The sequence below is a fragment of the Erithacus rubecula genome (assembly GCF_903797595.1).
Source record: "Erithacus rubecula genome assembly, chromosome: 14".
In the NCBI taxonomy this organism is placed as follows: Eukaryota; Metazoa; Chordata; class Aves; order Passeriformes; family Muscicapidae; genus Erithacus; species Erithacus rubecula.
The window spans coordinates 9,202,207-9,219,793 of NC_136666.1; the positions used below are offsets into that span (position 1 = coordinate 9,202,207).

The 17,587-nt window shown below is 45.5% G+C and overlaps 1 protein-coding gene across 1 annotated transcript in view; it reads left to right on the forward strand.

Moving 5' to 3' along the window:
* Positions 1 to 3,045: 3,045 nt before the first annotated feature.
* The window catches only part of ACAN (aggrecan), a 47,308-nt gene continuing 32,766 nt past the window's right edge, over positions 3,046 to 17,587 (forward strand). Inside the window, exon 1 of the mRNA XM_079318450.1 lies at positions 3,046 to 3,234. The gene's annotated coding sequence lies outside the window, so the exon portion shown is untranslated. The remainder of the gene's footprint in view (positions 3,235 to 17,587) is intronic.

The following is a 17,587-nucleotide window of genomic DNA, read 5'->3' on the forward strand; positions in this document are numbered from 1 at the left end:
CTTAATTGACACAACCTTCTTCTGTCTGGTGTTTTTCCCTTTTCTGGCCATTTTCATTCAGTGACTGCTTCCACTATATAAATTCTGGATATTCAATAGTTTTCACAGAAAAGCTATTATCCACTTTTCCTTGGCCACAGGGTTTGTTCTCTGTTCAAATATTCACGCTCCCTGAAGGCTAAACTTGACTGGGAATAGACATAACCCTCCTTTTAACTGTATAATGACATGTAAAAATCTTACCTAACTGCAAGGACTTTTGCAATGTGTCACCTGTATTTCAAAGAGCCATGAACTGTTGCTTTCCTTCTTTAAACAATAAACAAAAGTCATCTATGTGCCCTTTATTTTGACCTGGCTGCTCCTCAGCTTAAAGAACAAACAAACACAAGAGCAGTTTATGAATCACAATTTCTCTGAACATATTTAGCTGTTTTTCCAATCCTTCCTGATGCAGACAAAAAACTGGGACAGCCAGCAGGTACTGAGCAGTTTCTATCCCTTTTCTGAAGCTGCTAAGAAACCACTGTGTGTGGAGCATCACATTTTCCTAACTGGTCAGCTCTGAAGTGGAATTTTCTCTGTTCCCTGGCTTAAGCTCACCAAAGGTTCAAATGAGGTTTTCTTTGCCAAACCACGGCAGCAGCAGAGGGTACAGAGGGCTCAGTTATTCCACAGCAAAACAACTAAACATGTACATTTCCCAAAAGATCTTTATGTTACAGGGAGAAAGGGCTGTGGTCAGGCATGAGCTGTTTCTGAGTGTCTCACATACGTGAGCCTGAGCAAAACCAGCCAGGTCACATTTTATAGATCCTGTGTGTGTGTCTTTGACACCCAGCTGGAAATACCGAGTCCTGCCTGGAGCATGAGCTGTCGTGCCCCACCTGCAGGGCTTTGCCTGTCTCCCTTCACTGCCATGGCTACACTGGAAACACCCCAGATGGGGATGGGGGGAGCCAGGTGATGATCCAGCACAGCCCTGGCTGTCCCAGCCCTTGGATGGATCCAGTGTGTTTGAGTAGGTGGGAAGGCCCCTCAGCAAATGAAGAATTAAATTATATATGAACAGGCAGCACTCATGTAGGCTGACAGGCTTGTGAGGTGGGAGAAGCAAGCATGAAGACAGGCTGAGTAAAAACAGAGTGAGAGTTTACTCTCACTGGGGAGCAGGACTTGGTGTTGGTGGATAAGAAGCCCAGAATGACCCAACCATGTGCACTTGCAGCCCAGAATTCCAAACATGTCCAGGGCTGGATCAAAAGCAGTGTATCATGTGGCAAAGACACTGTCCTTTCCAAAAGGTTTCCAAAGCTTTCCCTCACTACCCTTTAGACTTTTAACATATGGGCACCTGGAAAGTTTTGAAATGGATATCTAGCACTGCACTACTGGGGAAAAAAAGGGTGTTGGGGGGATAATCCAAAAGGAAATTCACAGCCAAGATTTGGTATTGAATCTCCGAGATGGAATAAGGTACCTGCAGGAAGAAGTGAGGCTCCATGCTCTGTGGTCTGGGAGCATTACCTGTCAGGATGATGGATGCATGGCTGGGGGTTATGAGCCTCAGGTTAAAAAGTGAGGCAGTCAGGGAAGAAAGTTTAGAAGTGAGGCATAGGACCAAAATAATTTATGGAGAGAGGAGAAACTGTTATATCACAAATCAGAGTAGCAGGATCTTGGGAAAAGAGCAGGAAGTGGAGATATTAAAGATCATATTAAAAGAGAAATGGAAGGAGAGATATTGAGGGCAGCCATGTGGTTTTGGTGCAAGGAGGGCACAGGGGAACCTGCTGTACTTAGTTTCAGACTTTACCTTAGGCTGGTGGTGCTCTCTTCCATGATAGAAACAACAGATTTCTCAGACAAAAGTGCTTTTCTCAACTGTGAACACCTCAGCAGTTTCTCACCTGCTCCCTGCTGTCATCTGGCCCCTTCACAAGCCAAGGTGCAGGTCTGCAGTGACAGACCCATTTCCTCCTCACCACTCACAGCTGAAAGGTACCAGAAACCCCACAGAGAAAAAAAAAAAGGAAAAAATAAAGCAAGAAAAAGAAAACACATTACAGTCCTCTCAGCACTTTCTCACAACTTCACTACTGCCAAGGATTCAGTTATAGAATCCTCCTCAGTTTTAGGGTAGTCTCTTCAGGCTCCACCATAACTAGGTGTGTGTACAGGCTCTGTATTTCTCCCCAGTTCACCTCAAATAACCTTTAAGCAATTCCCAAACACCTCCTTTCTCTGACTTTATATCACTTACCAGTTACTGATGCTCCAGGTGCTTTCCCTTTCCCTAATGCTGAGCATCCCTTCCTTCCCTCCACCACCTGCCTCCCTACCTCAGCAGCAAGTGGGACCACGCAGAAGTTCCCTGACCTGTCCTGTTTGCTGCTGTCTTTGGGCTTCCCAGTGGTTCTGCTCATTTCTGCTCAGACTGCAGAGATATTGACTGCACTGCAGACACACATACTTTGCTCAGGTTCCTTAATTAGTTTCATCTTATTTTAGTCTTCATAAACCACGTTCTCTTTTTATTACACAAACTATTTCTTCTCTCTCAACCACTTGTGGTGCCCCAGCCAGTTTGCTTCCAAACCAGAGGGCTAAATTTAATCCCCCACTCCCCATTTGGCTTTCTCCATTTACAGTATTTTTTTTCAGTAATGCTTTTTTTCCCCCCTTTCTTTTCTTTTCTGGGTTGGGTGTTTGGTTTAGGTTTTTTTTTTCTCCTTCTTTCCAAGAGGCTGGGCTTCCTTTTTGGTCCATAAGCCCTCCTATTTCCCCCTGCCCCCTGGATGCCTGCCTACCTTTACTCTAAAATCCAGAGGAGGATCCAATACCCTTAGAGTGCCAGCTCTTCAAGAGGTATCTAAGGAGGCTGACAGGAGTTTGATGGTCTCTTTTGCAGCCGGTGGCAGCTACTGTGGTCTGAAACCCTCTCTCTCTTTTTTGCCATTCACACACAGTACTTACTCTTCAAGCTTGCTGCTGCTGCCACTGCCTGAAAGGACCTGAAATACCACATAGGGAATTTTGATTTCTTCTGGAGAACCGGGGAAGGAAAAAAAAACCCCAAAAACGCAGGAAAACTCATCTGGAGATTGTGAAGAAGGCATACAGTAACAGCAAGAAGTGGCAAGTTCTTTACTTCTTGAAGACCGAAAAAGACCTCATTTCTCTGCCAGGTGTATGGGACTTAGATTCTGGAAGCACTGCACTGAACTGTTAAAGGTAATGTTTCCTCCCTTCTCTCTCTTTGGTGTCTTTTCCTTAACTTTCCTAAGTGCTCTACTGAAGCAGGCTCTCAGTCAGTGGATTGGCTGTTTCCCTGCTGAGCAGCCAGGGGAGAAATGTGAGATAAGTTGTAAAATTGATTGAGCCAGGGCTTTTGCCTCCTGCAAGCAGCACTGCTGTGAAGGGGAGCCTGTGCCTGGGGCTTCACCTGGGCAGGATCCCACACCTTATGGGGAGCAGACATATAGCCAGAGGCAACAGTTGTATGCCAAGTTTGTTGGTTGTCTTGGGGAAGGGAAGGAAAGCAAGGATGGATTCAGAGATCCTACAGTCAGAACCATGAGGTGGGAGAGCAGGGACAGGGTTATCCCCACTCTCCCTCCCCGACAGACCATCCAAACCCATCGGTGTTTGTGGTGTTTCAGGAGCTCAGGTGATGTGTCTGATCCTGTTCCCAGCTCTGGGGATGCAGGCTGCTGTCCTGCTGATTTGTGGCGAGTGTCCCAAGCAGCGCCGGGGCTTCCTGTGGCCATTGCTTGATGTCATTGCTGTGCCACAGGGCAGGCAAAGGGTGACCCTGAGCTCCAGAGGGGCTGACAATCTCAGAGAGAGAATGAAGAGAAGCAGGATGCCCGAGGGTTTGACAGCTCTCCCTTTACGTGAGGGTGTCAGGCGCTGGCGACTGGCAGAGTCCCCTGGGCTGCTTCCAGTGAGCTGCTCCGGGTGTTCCTCAGTACCTGCCCTTTTTCCAATTCCATTCGCAGATGAAGCATATTTTTAGCAACAGTTTTCAGGGAGCTGAGCTCTTCTCCAGAAGTAGAGAGAGCAAAAAAAGGTTTTATTTGTCTCTATCAGAAATTACTTTTTTCCATTCGTTTCCTACTGTTTTAGACCTCTTGTTTAAATCTTGTGCTCAGTAGACTCTGCACACAGAATAAAGAGTACATTTTAACTTTTCCCTTTTGAGTCATTTAGCCATAAAACGTCAGTTTGTAAAGCTTTCCTTGGTTTCTAAAATAGCTTTGCCAGATGTGGAAAGGGGGAAATATCCCACAATGAAATAGTTGGGAGAGAGGAATTTCTTAGCATTCCTCACCACTTTGGTTTTCATCTATAAGCTCCCGGTAAAGGATGTCAGCTGGCCAGAGGGGCCAGTGGTTTGGGGACTAAAATTTGTAGGATTTCAAATCCTGCAAAGGCGCTACTGGAAGCTGAACTATTTCTTTCTTTGCTTTGGTTGTTTGATATTATATTTTCCTTCTGGCTTGAAGAGACTGTATCTGCCTGACAGGTCAAAGGGGACATTGCCCCTTTCTGAGATGTTTCAAGTTGTTGTCAGAGTGGAAGAGGGGAGGCATCACCTCCCACCATCACTGGACGGGACAGAGGCTGAGCTCTTTCTGCAGCCTGAGCAGTCTTTGGGGGGAAGCTCCATCTGTTCCACTTGAACTGCTGTTTAATGTTTCATATAATCACCTCTGTGTGCAGTAGCAGGTTTGACAGTAGTATGAAGCCTGGAGGATGACTGGGCAAAGAGACCAGACAGGATAGGAAATTGAGGGTGTGAAAGAGGTGGAGGGGGAAACTTACTAAAGAAAGAAGACACTAAACAAAATTCGGCAGACTTTGATTCCATCAGAGCAAACAGCACCTCATCGCTGTAAAATACTTTCAATAAATGAGGAAAATTAGGGGGTTTTAAGGAAAAGAGAATGGGTGATATCACTTAAAAGAGAGGAACAATTGAATGTACACGAAATAAAAAGGTTAGATTGTTGTTCAGTGCTCTGGTTTCACCCAAGAATGCACATAATTATTAGGAACCCCAGAACTCCAAAATCCACTCCATTATTGGTTTTTGCTCGTCCCTCTCCGGGACAGATCCTCTACAAGTGTAAATTGCACGGACCCAGCGGCTTCTCTGCCTTCCCATGCTGCCTGACACCCGGCGGCAACGTGGGCTGGTGCGGGGCCAGCTGCTCCCATTTGGAAAATCAACGGGACCTTTCTTAGCTGCCTGAGGCATCTTTTCCACCCACCACCCGCCTCCCTCTCCTTGCTTCCCCCTCTCCTTTGCCAGCGGTGGGATGGCTGCTGTACCACAAGACAGCCTAACCCAAGCTGCTCTCCTCCTCCTCCTCGGGCTGCTGTCCCCCCTCCCCGAGCCCTGTGAGCCTCCACGTGTGGAACAAGCCGGGCAGTGTGTGCCGCTCCCAGGCAGCTTCCCAGCAGCGCAACAAAAGCCGTGTTCATGGCTGCGGACCACATAGGGAGCCAGCGCACGGCGGCTGCAGCAGCCAGAGCGGCCGGGCTGTTTGGAGAGAGGCGCGGCAAAGAGAGGGACCTGTTATATGTTTAAAAAAAAAAATTACTTGAGCCCAGCGCAGCAACGGAAACCTTGGAGTTTACTTTGAAAGGCTGAGAGGTTCCTTGTGCCGGGCAGAACAGCCGGGCTGTGTGTGCGGGGCAGGGCTGCGGGCTCGGCTGTGTGCACAAGGGCGGTGTGTGAGCTGCCTCCCTCCCCTCTCTCAATGGGCTCACAGTACCAACCTAAAGAAGCTTTTTGTTGGCCTCATGAATAGCCAGGGGGTTTTGTCGCGCTACCCGCGCAGCCTTTTTTGAGACGCTTCGCACCGACATTTTTTTTTTTATTATTTTTTCCCCTCTGTGTGCTTTTTCACTGGACTTTTCTTTTTTAAGAAAAATTTCCACGTCTCGCTTGCATGGCATTCCCCGTCCCCGATGATTGCTCCGTACAGAGCAGGGAGCAGAAGGGTGGGGGAAGGATGGGGAATACCAGAATCATTCTGCTGGGGCACCCCAAGACCCTCCAGGTGCTTCAGCTGCTGAAATGGCCTGAGGTGTTAAGGAGCAGCCCCATAGACCGCCCTGCTCCCATTTCCTTCCCCTGCTTTACAAGCCCAATGCTGTGCCACGGGTTGGAGTGATCTGATGCTCCCGAAGGCTCCAGCACATGGATGGAGGAGCTGGAGCCGGGTCACTGCTGCTTTGACCAAGATGCTGTGATTTGAGCATGCTGGTCACACAGCCATGTCCAGAAGCCACCAGGACCCCATTCCTGCTGTGCACTGTGCATGGAAGCAGCCTGGAAGCTGCTTTGCCTGTGGGTTCCATAGTTCTGGCAGTTCCTGACCCTGGCTGAGGGGAAAGCCTTGCTGTGCTGGGAGCTGGGCAGGACAGCCACAGAAAGAGTTCTGCTGGGAGAAGGGAGCAAGAGATGAAAGTAGGGTCATGAAAGAGCTCTGACAAGCATAATCCTCTGGGTGTTCACCTTTGTAGTTGCCCTTTATGTTAACCAAGGCACAGCAACTCATGGCTTTTCCATAAAACCCAGTTTAGAGAGCAAGCCAGAGGACACTTGGGGCAGTTGAAGTAGGGAAAATTTTGGGCAAGGCCCAAACTTAACTCATGAATGAATAGCTCTACCTCACTGCTCAGTTCCTGGCAGCCTGTAACAGTGTCCTGATTGCCTGGGGGCTTATGATGGAAAAGAGCAGAGATTGCTGTGAAGAACTTGGGTCAGGGGATGTCCCAGGAGAGGCAGGCCTGGACAGCTTAGCCCCTGTGCTTGCTGTGATATTAGTGAGGCACCACATGACCCTTGAACGTGTGGATAATCCTGGTTGCCACCATGTTATCAGGGAGCCACCTGGGAGCCAGGGACCTGCTGACACACCTTGGTGTGGGGAGCTGAACCTTCATCTGTGCCCAGCACTGGGTAGGACAGGTCCTGCAGGGAAGGGACTCACTTCAACAGAGCCACATCAACTGACAAAAGAGCATCTGCAAGAGCAACCAACCCTCATGTCATGGGGATGAAGTGATCAGGACAGGAAATCTCTTCTGGCAGAGTAGGGCTCACGGGTTAGGTCTGAGAGGAGTAAAATTGTCTATTAAGCCATGCCAAATAAACCTAGTGTACATTAGTGGGAGAATATGGAATGTAAATACTCATGCTTCAAAGCAGAAGGTAACCACTAAATGCCTCGTGCTAAAAAGAAACTTCCTCCTCAGCAATTTACTCCCTATTTTTCAATGATGAGAACTTTGCTCTGAAGCTGGTTATATGGGTCTTGTCTAAGACAGGATACTGGTCCGAACACACACCATTGGTTTCATCTGATCTGGTAATTTTCATGTGCCTACACCATTGGTTTCATCTGGTCTGGTAATTTCCATGTGCCTTTGGCTTCTCCAGTGCCCTTGTTTAGCAAGTAGAAGACTTGGACACTTTATTATTTGTTTATTTAGTAGTGTAGACAACCACTGAAAGACAATTGGAATAATTTTTCATGGGCTGTATGATATAGAGATTTGATTTAATAGGAATAATTTGATAAAACACAAAAATCTGTAGGGGAAACTAAAAGGAAATAACCAAGGAACATCTCCTGCCTGAGGTTAGACCACAGACTGGATGAGAAAAGTGTGAGGAAAAAAATGCAAAGGCCAGCAGCTGATAAACAGATGAAAATATTGCTGATCCTTTCCAGCTGGAGCTCCCATCCATCACTTGCACCTCTGCTGAGAGAGCAGTCATTGTGCTGGTGATTGAATGACCTGTAATCCACAGCAAAACCTGTGGCTCCTGCTAGGATCCTGCACGGGGTCAGGGATAAACACCCCTGGAAATCCCCAGGCACCACAGGCTCTGCACAGGGCAGGGCAGATTCAGTAGTTTTGCTGGCATAAATCTACTGACTACAGAAGATTATTCCATCTTAGCAGTCCTGTGGTAGAGCAGCTGTAGATCTCAGTATAATTAACATTACATCATCCATACCACAGTTTCAAGGTTGAAATAATGTGGGTTACATATTGGAAATTATAGAATGGCTTTCATGTAAGTGATTAACTGTCACTCTTACTTACCCCCCCAAAAAAATAGTTTCTCTGGTGTTTGGTGTACAAATAATACCCTGTACCTTTAAAGCGCCCAGCTTCAAAGTAATACTTCAGTGCTCTTCTACCACAAACACCCTCCCATTCTGTAATAACCAGTCTGCAAATGATGTCTTTTCCTCTGTTGTAAATTACACCATGCAGTAGTTGCTGCCACTGCTGCTATTGCATTCGATCTGGTTAGTAAATAATACTCTTTCCCTACCATTGTAGCTGGGGTTTAAATAATAACCTGTCCTCATACAGTAGTTGGCATGAAAGCATCACCCTCATCCTGCCTGGCACTTTGGAGTGCACAGAACATCCTGCTGCTGCAGAACAAATTGTAGCTTTCCTGTCCATAGTATTTGCCCTCTAAATATTGCTCTGCTGTTTTGTATAGCACTTATTGTATAAATAATACCCTGCTGCCTCACAGTAATTGATATGTAAGTGATCCCATCAGGCTGCAGGGTTCTTACTCTGCTAATATTGCCTATTACACCAGCACTGTGCAGAGAGGGACACTGGGCTCTCAGCTTAGCCCTCCACCACTGATACTTTGGCCTTCTCTCAAAAAACAGGGTGGTCAGTGGCCACAGAGCTAATGCTACCCTGCAAGCATCACTGTGTCAGCAGGAAAAGGGATCACTCCATTTCTTAGCCAGCTAGCCCACAGGATTGTGGCCCTTCTTCGTGTCCTTCAAGACCAGGAGCCACTTTTCCAGAGGCAGGGCAAAATCCTGTGCCTTCATAATTCCCAGATTCCCTACAGTTTGCCTCCTGAAAAAAAAAAACCCTTGATGCTACTTAAAGCAGAGATCCCCTGCTAGTCCTGTTGTGTGGCTTCCTGCCTGTTACAGGAAGGATTCAGCAGCACCACTAATGTTGAGATGTGTTTAGCAGAAGGGTCTTCATTGCCCAGCTCTGAATCTGCCCAGCATTTGGAAATTCTCCAGACCAACCCCAGCATGCCCCTTGATCCCCTCTGCAGTTCTGTACCTATTTCATCTGCAAAATCATTCACTTATCAGCACAGAGATGGGCACACACACCTTCTTCCTTTATAGCCACCAGCACATGGATGTGTTTTGGGCCATTTTGGCCATTCTTTTGCCATATCCAGGTAGGAACGTGAATTACAGACATGAAGAACTCAAGAGTTAACCAAGATCTTCATTTCAGGTCACCTTCAGTGCTGTGCTTCCAGCTCTCACTGGCACACACAACATATCTAAATTATCTCACCCAGGCACCATCACCCCTCTGAGAAATAAGGCTTCAAGTTCAATGTGGGCTGCAAAGCCTTCCTGAGAAATAAGGTCTCAAGTGAGCTGGCCTCTGCTGAATATCACACTGCCCTTTTTCAGCTTTTAAATCCACCTCACATCTGCAAATGTTTTGGTCATTTGCATACAATTGCCATTGGCCTCCTACTTGGATAAGCACATTAACTGACATAAACACATGTACTTTATGGATGTTATGCTCAGCCCTTTCTTTCCTGGATGCCAAGGTTCTCCACTCCTGCACATTCCATGGCATCTCATCTGTTCAGATATTGATGGTGAAAGGATGTATTAGCAACTTCAGAATCACAGTCTAGCAGAAAAGACAGGAAGGTTGGGATTTTTTATGCTTGAAATGGAAACTTTCTCACACTGCAGTCTCAGATTAACACTGAAGCTTTCCTCATTCCTCCATTATGTGTATTGGCAAAAGTGCAGATAAATACATTGGTTGGCAGCTTCTCTTCAACCCTGGCACAGTTCATTTCCAGTTTCTTCTGTTCTCCAAATGGATTGCTTTCTGTTCTGACTGGTTTTCTGTAGATCTGCATGCAGTAGCTCACCCACCAGAGATGTCTCTTTCTTCTGTGCTGTTGGGTATAATTGAACGATAATATTACTAAACTGGTTGGATATTAGGGTCATCAGATAACTGATAGGATTTATCCCCCTTATAAAATCAGTCTTTTTCCAGAAGCTGCTTTAGGGATTCAAAGCCAGTTTTTCAGCAGAGTACCCAAAGAGAGAGAGAAGCAGTTCTGTAAACTCCATTATGTGCCTTGCTCATCCATTTGCACCTTAAATTCTGAAATACTGTGCACAGTTTGGCAGACCACCAGAGTTTTACTACAGTTTTGACATTCCCAGAAATTTCACAGTATCTCACAAGAGACAACCCTTTGCTATTGTGTCAAAACTTGTACTCAAGATCCTTGAAAGCACCACATAGGAGCAATTTGTTAAATTTGTCAATGCCCAATGTCAATGGGTCTGGTGTCTCTTGCTTTCCAAAATACTTGCTGTTAATTTTCTTTCTCTTTTGCAACATCCTTATGGTGGGAAGGAAATTCAATGTGTGGTGCAGAGAGCAAGCACAGGGTTCACAGCCTGAGAGGAGAGGATGTCCAGCATGGATTTTGTACATTCCCAATGCCCACAGGAGGCTTGAGGGACTCCAAATATTGGCTAGACAAGGCTGGAGTGTATGGGCCAAACTGAAGGGGCCAAAATGAATATCACTGTAGGACCTCAGCTTCCCATTATGCTTTCATTAAAAATAATTAACTGAAAGCATGACTCATTCAATCATTTTTGCAGAAATGCTTATCCTAAACGTTAGAGAATATTTTAGGTTTGAACATTTAGCTGTCAGCTATTTTTCTCAACATCTCTGCTGTTGTGTGGTTATTTCAGTGGTGCATCAATGTCCAGTGATGGCTCTTCAGTTGCAGCTGTGGAATTCTCATGGTCTGCAGGCTGCTGTGTGACAGTGCCCAAATATTATGTATGGTTTCATCCAATTCTCACACTGTGTGTAAAAGCCATAGAGCATTTTCCTTGCTGTATTATCTTAAGGAACCAATTCTTCTTCTGTGTGAAAGCAGTGTTCTCTGTGCCAACTTGTGGGGATTTAGACATCTTTTTGAGGGCTCTCCCTGCTGCCTTTTCAAGACTTGAAAGCAGTTACCTGTCTAGACTAGGTTTTAATAGAAAAATTTGGTATTAATATTCCCAGCCTCAGAGGTAAATGGCACCTTTACTAGTGATTCCAGTGGTAACTGGATCTGGCCACCAGAGAATTTACCTGCCCATCTTATTGGAAGAATGACAAGATAGGTTAAAATAAATCATAATTATTACTTGCCTTTGAATTGGTCTTTTATGCCAAAAGTACAAAACAAATTTACTTTTATACAGTTTTCCTTAGTACCATGTATATTTGAGTTAAAATACCAGCATAACATACTCCCAGGTCCATTTTGAAGCCCACATCTTCTCCATCAATGCTGGACCATATTTGCAGATTTTAAACACTTTGCTAGTCAGTTATTCTGCCTACAAGGGGATCTGTGTTGGTGTCTTTCTGTTCCTCAAAATGTGGGCACTGTTGGTTTTAAGGTGTTCCACATATCTCTGTAAAAACAACATTTTCTGCTGCCCTTACAGAACACTTCACCAAACACTGGACAACATTTTGGAGCTTTCCCTCAGCCACATCTCATACACAGGAATTTATTTACCTCTCAGAAAACTTGTTTTTCCCATCTAATTGCTGTTTGGGTTTCCTCCATACCTCACTTTCTCTTTTTGAAGGTATGACATATGGACTTTGCTTAGCAAACTGCAAATTTGGGCTTAGCAGCAGCAGCTCTCCAAATGTCTGTGGCTTGTGTTAAGGTTACATTTCCCTTCACAGTCTACACCTTACAGAATAATTTTATATTTCATGTAAGAGCCTTGCTTTTATTCAGGATTCCCGTGGTCTCCCCAAATTCACATTTGGGCTCTCTAGGCTTGGCCAGCAGCACCTTTCTAGATTCCAAGGTCTCTAAGGGAGACACTGTCATCTGTCTGTGCTGGGGTTATTCAGTGGAGCCCAGAGATGTGAGCTATAATGAAAAGATTATTAATATTCATTCACTGACCCTAGACTGAGACCCATTTTGGAGAGGGTAATTGTCTTCCTCGTGCTCTCTCTTTCAATGTCACATCCACACAGTTTTCTCCTGCTACACCATACCTCAACCCATTTTTAAGATTTATAAGATTAAAGGATCCTACTTACAAAATAGACATTCAGGTCACAGTTTGGCTGTATTTCCAGTGCAGTGTCTCTGGTTTTTTGGGTAGTTTCACCATGTGTTTGAAGGGAACAGACTTTTCAGTGTGAGCAGAGTTTCAAGAAGACATCAAGATCTCCTTTGGAAAAAAAAGGGAAAGTCTGTGATTGCGTTTTGGACTGAGCAATGGATCCTTAAAATTTTATCCTTTTATCTTTGTTGTTTTTTTCAGGAAGTGTTTGTTTGAAGGGTTTTCTTGGTGAAGCTTTGGCCTGAGGGAAATTTCAAGATGGGAATCTCAAGACAAGGAACTAAAACCCTTCTGCCACTTATTCTCTCTTATGATGAGGAGTCCCATTACCTTTCCTCCTGGGTGGGGGAATACATCACCCAGAGAACAACATCCACAGCAGGGAGGGGTCAGAGGCTGAGAAAGGACAATTTCTTAGGCATCTTTTTCCATCACCTTGCTCCTTTCTTTCTAGCTCCCTTGCCAGCCTCATAAAATAGGACTTAAAGCTTTTGAGGTCTCTGATGGATGGTCCTTCTCTGTGGCAGCCCCAAAAACAGCTTGTTTAGCTGTGAATCATTTTGTCATTATCTTCTTTCTTGTCGTGGCTTGTTCTCCGCTGTACGATTTGGCTTCCTTCTAAAGCATCACTACAGCAGAAAAACACAAGAGAGAGATTTATTTTCTGCCTGGAATCCCTGTTGGTTTCTTTCCAAGAAGAAAAGGACAGTCTGAACCGAAGGCAGGAATTACTGTTTGGACAAAGTGACCTGACAAGTGAATAGGAGCAGGGGATGAGTGTCCGTGTCCCAGGGAATTGCCCCTAGCACGGAGAGCTGAGCATCCCTTGGTGTTCCCTGCACAGTGAAATCCCCTTGGAATGACTGCTGCAGGACAGCACAGCTGACTGCACTCTGTTCCCCAAAGGGAATGGAGCAGTACTAAACTAAACAGAGAATTTATTGGCTGAGCCAGTTAAATTAGGTTAAACACTGTGTGTCTTAGTTAAGAATGAAGAGAGCACTGTACACCAGAATGGTCTCCTGGTACAGGAACAGTTTGAGCACACAAAAAAGGGAAGGAACTGCACAGGGATGTAATGGTATGAAGATGCTTAGTGGTCTAGAGCACTTCTTTAGAGGCTGGCTGGGAGAGCTGGGATTGCTCAGCCTGGGGAAGAGAAGGCTCCAGGGAGACCTTAGAGCACCTTCCAGTACCTAAAGAGACTACAGGAGAGCTGGAGAGAGACTTGGGACAAGAACATGTAGTGACAGAACAAAGAGGAAAGGACTCAAACTGACAGAGGACAGTTTAGATTAGATATTAAGAAGAAATTCTTTCCTGTGAGGGTGGTGAGATGGCAGCACAGATTGCCCAGAGAAGCTGTGGATGCCCCATTGCTGGAAGTGTTCAAGGCCAGAGAGGGCAGGATCTTGGGCAAAGTGGTCTGGTGAAAAGTGTCCCTGTCCACAGCAGAGGAGCTGGCACTGGATGATCTTTAACATCCCATCAAACCCAAACCATTGCATGATTCTATAACTACTATAACTATGAGATGGCAATGGTTGGGGAGTGACTGGGGATGAATATAAAGGGAAAACATGAAAGAAGAGATTATCTGGTGAGATTTCAACAGGGCCTTAAGCCATCCACACACTCAGAGGAAAGCCCCTGGTTTGTTCAGCCAGACAGCAGCCTCAGGCTCTGCCCCTGCTCAGCACCCACTGGCTGCTTGGCTCCATCCCTGGACAGGACCAAGAGGCAGAGCTTTGTCCATGCTCCACAAAACCCTTCACCACTGCTAAAGCTGTCAAGAAGGGGACAAAGTGGTCTGGGAGAGCTGGTCAAGGAGGAAATGAGAGGAGACAGCGAACCATTCTCCTGCTGTCATGCATGAGGCAGTTTCAGGGGGTGCAATGCCCAGCCATTGATTAAGTTTTCCTAGAACCAGAGATGGGAGTGAAAAGCTACTTCTCTTCCTTAATCCTTCCTGTACCATTCAACCTCCTAGAGAAATACAAGCTGGCATGGCTGTTTTGTGCTCAATTTAGTTGTCAGAGGTTTTCTGGCAGAGGAAATGGAGAAGTAGGAGAGTCTTGTTCAACACAGCCAAGGCAGCAAAACCCTCATTTATAGTCTGAATGCGAAGCTTGTGGTCTCTTTATACTGTGTGCCCTCTCCATAAGCTTCAGAACTGAGGGTGATCATCACTCCCAGACAACAGACCATTTTGGTGAAAACCCACCCCAATGCTCTGGGAAATTCTTCTTTTGACACCAGTGTGTGAGATCTTTCAGCAGCAATAGCAAAACTCACTTGTATTGTGGTTGGGGGTTCACATTGCTGCCAGAGAAATTATTTGAAGTCCCAGTGAGTAGAGGCTGAAGGAAAAGCTCTTTTACTCCTAGAATTCCTCTGCTTGATTTGCACAAAGAGTTTGTGTGAACATTTGATATGAATGTGTCTTTCTAAGGAGTCACAAATATTTTGAGGATCTGGATACAGGAGAAAACAGTTATCCCTTGCTTCTCTAATGAAAATGCCAGTGATCTGCTCAGTAAGAAAAGATTGTTCTCATCTTTAGGAGTTATGAAGGAAAAAAATACGCCAAGAAATTGGTAGATTTCAAAAGTTGCAGATTATTTATGGCAGTAGTAACAGTCTGTTGGAGCACTGGCACTACATCCTGAGCAGCACATGGCAGGATGGTTCCTCTCTTTCAGCCAGTAACCAGAAAACCCCAGGCCCTCTCCTATGCCATTTGCCCTTTTGTCTTCCAGGTCATCCCAAAGGGAGGATCAATTTGAGATTCCACCTTCCTAGCAAAACTAAACTGTTCATGTCTTGAATTTATGAGACAGGAAATCTACTTGGGAGGAAAACTGGGGCTGAAACAGCCTCATTTAAGTAAATCTAAGCACAGTGTTTACACAATGTCTGGAATTAATGCAGAGAAAACTTTCAGGTGCCAACTTTGGAAAGAGAAAATGGGGAGCAAAAAGAGGCAGATACTGAGACTGTGATGAAGCTGGAAGCTCTTCCTCCAAGCTGGATGAAAGGTTGCTTTTACTGCTATTAGGCAGAAGCAGCATGCTGTACTCACTAAGGCAAGGCCCAGATAGGCTATGATTGCTCACCCATCTCCTGTGTCCAAGATGTGACTCTAGGAGGAGGTTTAATATCACCAGCTGTGTGTATTCCCAGCATGGACAGCCTCACCAAATGTTGTTGGATACTGCTGGGAAGCAGGGAAAAAGCAGCCTTGAAGCCTTGGGTTTCCCAGGCTGCTCAAAGACAAGAAATTATAACAATGATTATGCACCTGCAGGGTGTGTGAGAGCTGTGTGAGTGTCTCATGTTGTTTTGCAGAAAGCATGTTTTCAAAGAGGTGTTGCCTCTTGGACCAGTGAGTCTTTTCTATCCTGTATTACATGAACTACCCTATAGAAGTGCAGTGTTTCTTAAAATAAAGCTCTCTTTTGCTTCTCCATTACACGAAGAACTATGTTGCATTATCTTTTTCACTGCTCTCCTACAGCTCAAATGCAACAACCAAAGATCATGGTGTAGTCTGATGTGTGTAGCACATCAGCAGAAAGTGTCCTTAGCAAGAGGCTGCTGCAGTTTTGTATCTTGTGAGAGGTGCCCGTTTCCATGAAGGGACATTGATGCAATGGGGCCATGTCACAACATGTCATTAGTGTGATCCAGTGTGTAAAGACACCACAGCCACACTCATGCTCCTGTGGCTCTCACCTTGAGTCTCCTGAGATTTTTGTTTTTCCAAGCTAGTGTGATGTTTTCTGTCTACCTGGAATAATCATTGTGAAGTTGGCAGGAACCAGCTTTGCAATGTCTCTTCCAGTGCCACCCAGTGCCCTGTTAGGTGAACTTCCACATGGTACTTGTTAGGAGCAATCAAGGTGATTTTGGGTAGCAGAGTATTAACAGTTACCAGATCTGGGCAGTAACAAGCAGAGTCTGTGAAGATTCAGGTCTCCATGCCTACAGATGCTCTAATAAAACAGGGTTGCAAACACTTTATTACTTTCTGGAAAGCCATCCTTCTGAAGGGCTGAACTGGGTCAGAGCAGAAGGACTGTCCATGAACTCTCTAAGGTCTGTTCCAACCCAAACTATTCCATGGTTCTTTGGAATCTTCTGCCAGCATAGAAGCACTGCAGAGGTCTGCTGTTCTGCAGTCATATTCACATCTTGTTCTGCAGCTAGAGAAGGATGATTTCTCATTGTTAGAGCTGCATCTTTGCACAAATGAGGTTTCAGCCTTCTCCTGAAACAAGAGAGAAGTCAAATTCTGCACAAGGTAAAATCTCCAGCGCAGCCTGTACATCATCCACATGCTCCAGCAGAGCAATAGGATATCCTGTGGTGGGGACAAGTTGATGCTGCCACTCAGATGAGCTTTACCTGTCCTCCTATTCAGAGGATTTTCCAGGTCACTCAATCTTTTCTTCCTCCTCCTCCTCACTGGGCTTTGGTAGCTTGGATCCTAGGTGCAGAGAAACAGCTTTTGTGGTTTCATGGGATTTATAGTGAGCCAGTGAATTTGGATGTAAAAAGTTGTCAGTTGAAGGACTTGCTATTGACTTCCTTGGATCATGGCCCAAGCTGCCATCTTCACACCTCACATCTGGAGAGGATCTGGTTTATCTTCTTTTTTGTTTTGCTGGTTTTGCTTCCCATGTCTGGGGGAGTTTCATTTAAGGCTGACAGCAGCTCCAGAAAAAAGTGCACAGAATATAAGGAGACTTTATGAAGTGCATAATCACCCACCAGTTTCTAAAAATTAGATGTCTAGCAGTGCTCCAGGCTCCCTTGCTAGCTGTCAGAAAAGTCTGAACCCCTCTTTAAAGGTTCTCAGCTAAGACACCTATTTTATAAGGAGATTAACTGCTCTTCAGAAGTTTCAGTTCCTCCTCTTGGACGAGAGAGGATTTTGAGTGTGAGCTTCAACCAGTCTCAAAGGCTCATTGTTCCCTTGAATTCAGAGGCTCCAGTGCCTGTTGGAGTGTAGCTCTGGCTTTCCACATCAAGCAGACACTTGGAGCCATGGCAGCTCAGGGCTTGGTGCTGATCCCACACCTTGCCTGAAAGGCTCCAGCTGTCATCTGCTTGCCATAGTGAGTGTTTTGCAACTTCTCTGTCCTTGAAGGACAGAAAAATTACTGTGATGGATGTTGCTAGTGGCAGACAGTTCTGGTTTTCCTGCAAGAGGGATAGTTTGGAAATAGATGGTGGTGTGGACTTCTGCTGTCCTGGTGTTTAACTTGTCGCTGAAATCAATGGAGATATAATGTAAACCCAATGTAAATCAGGAGAAGATGAGAGCTGTTCTGTGGCAGATATCA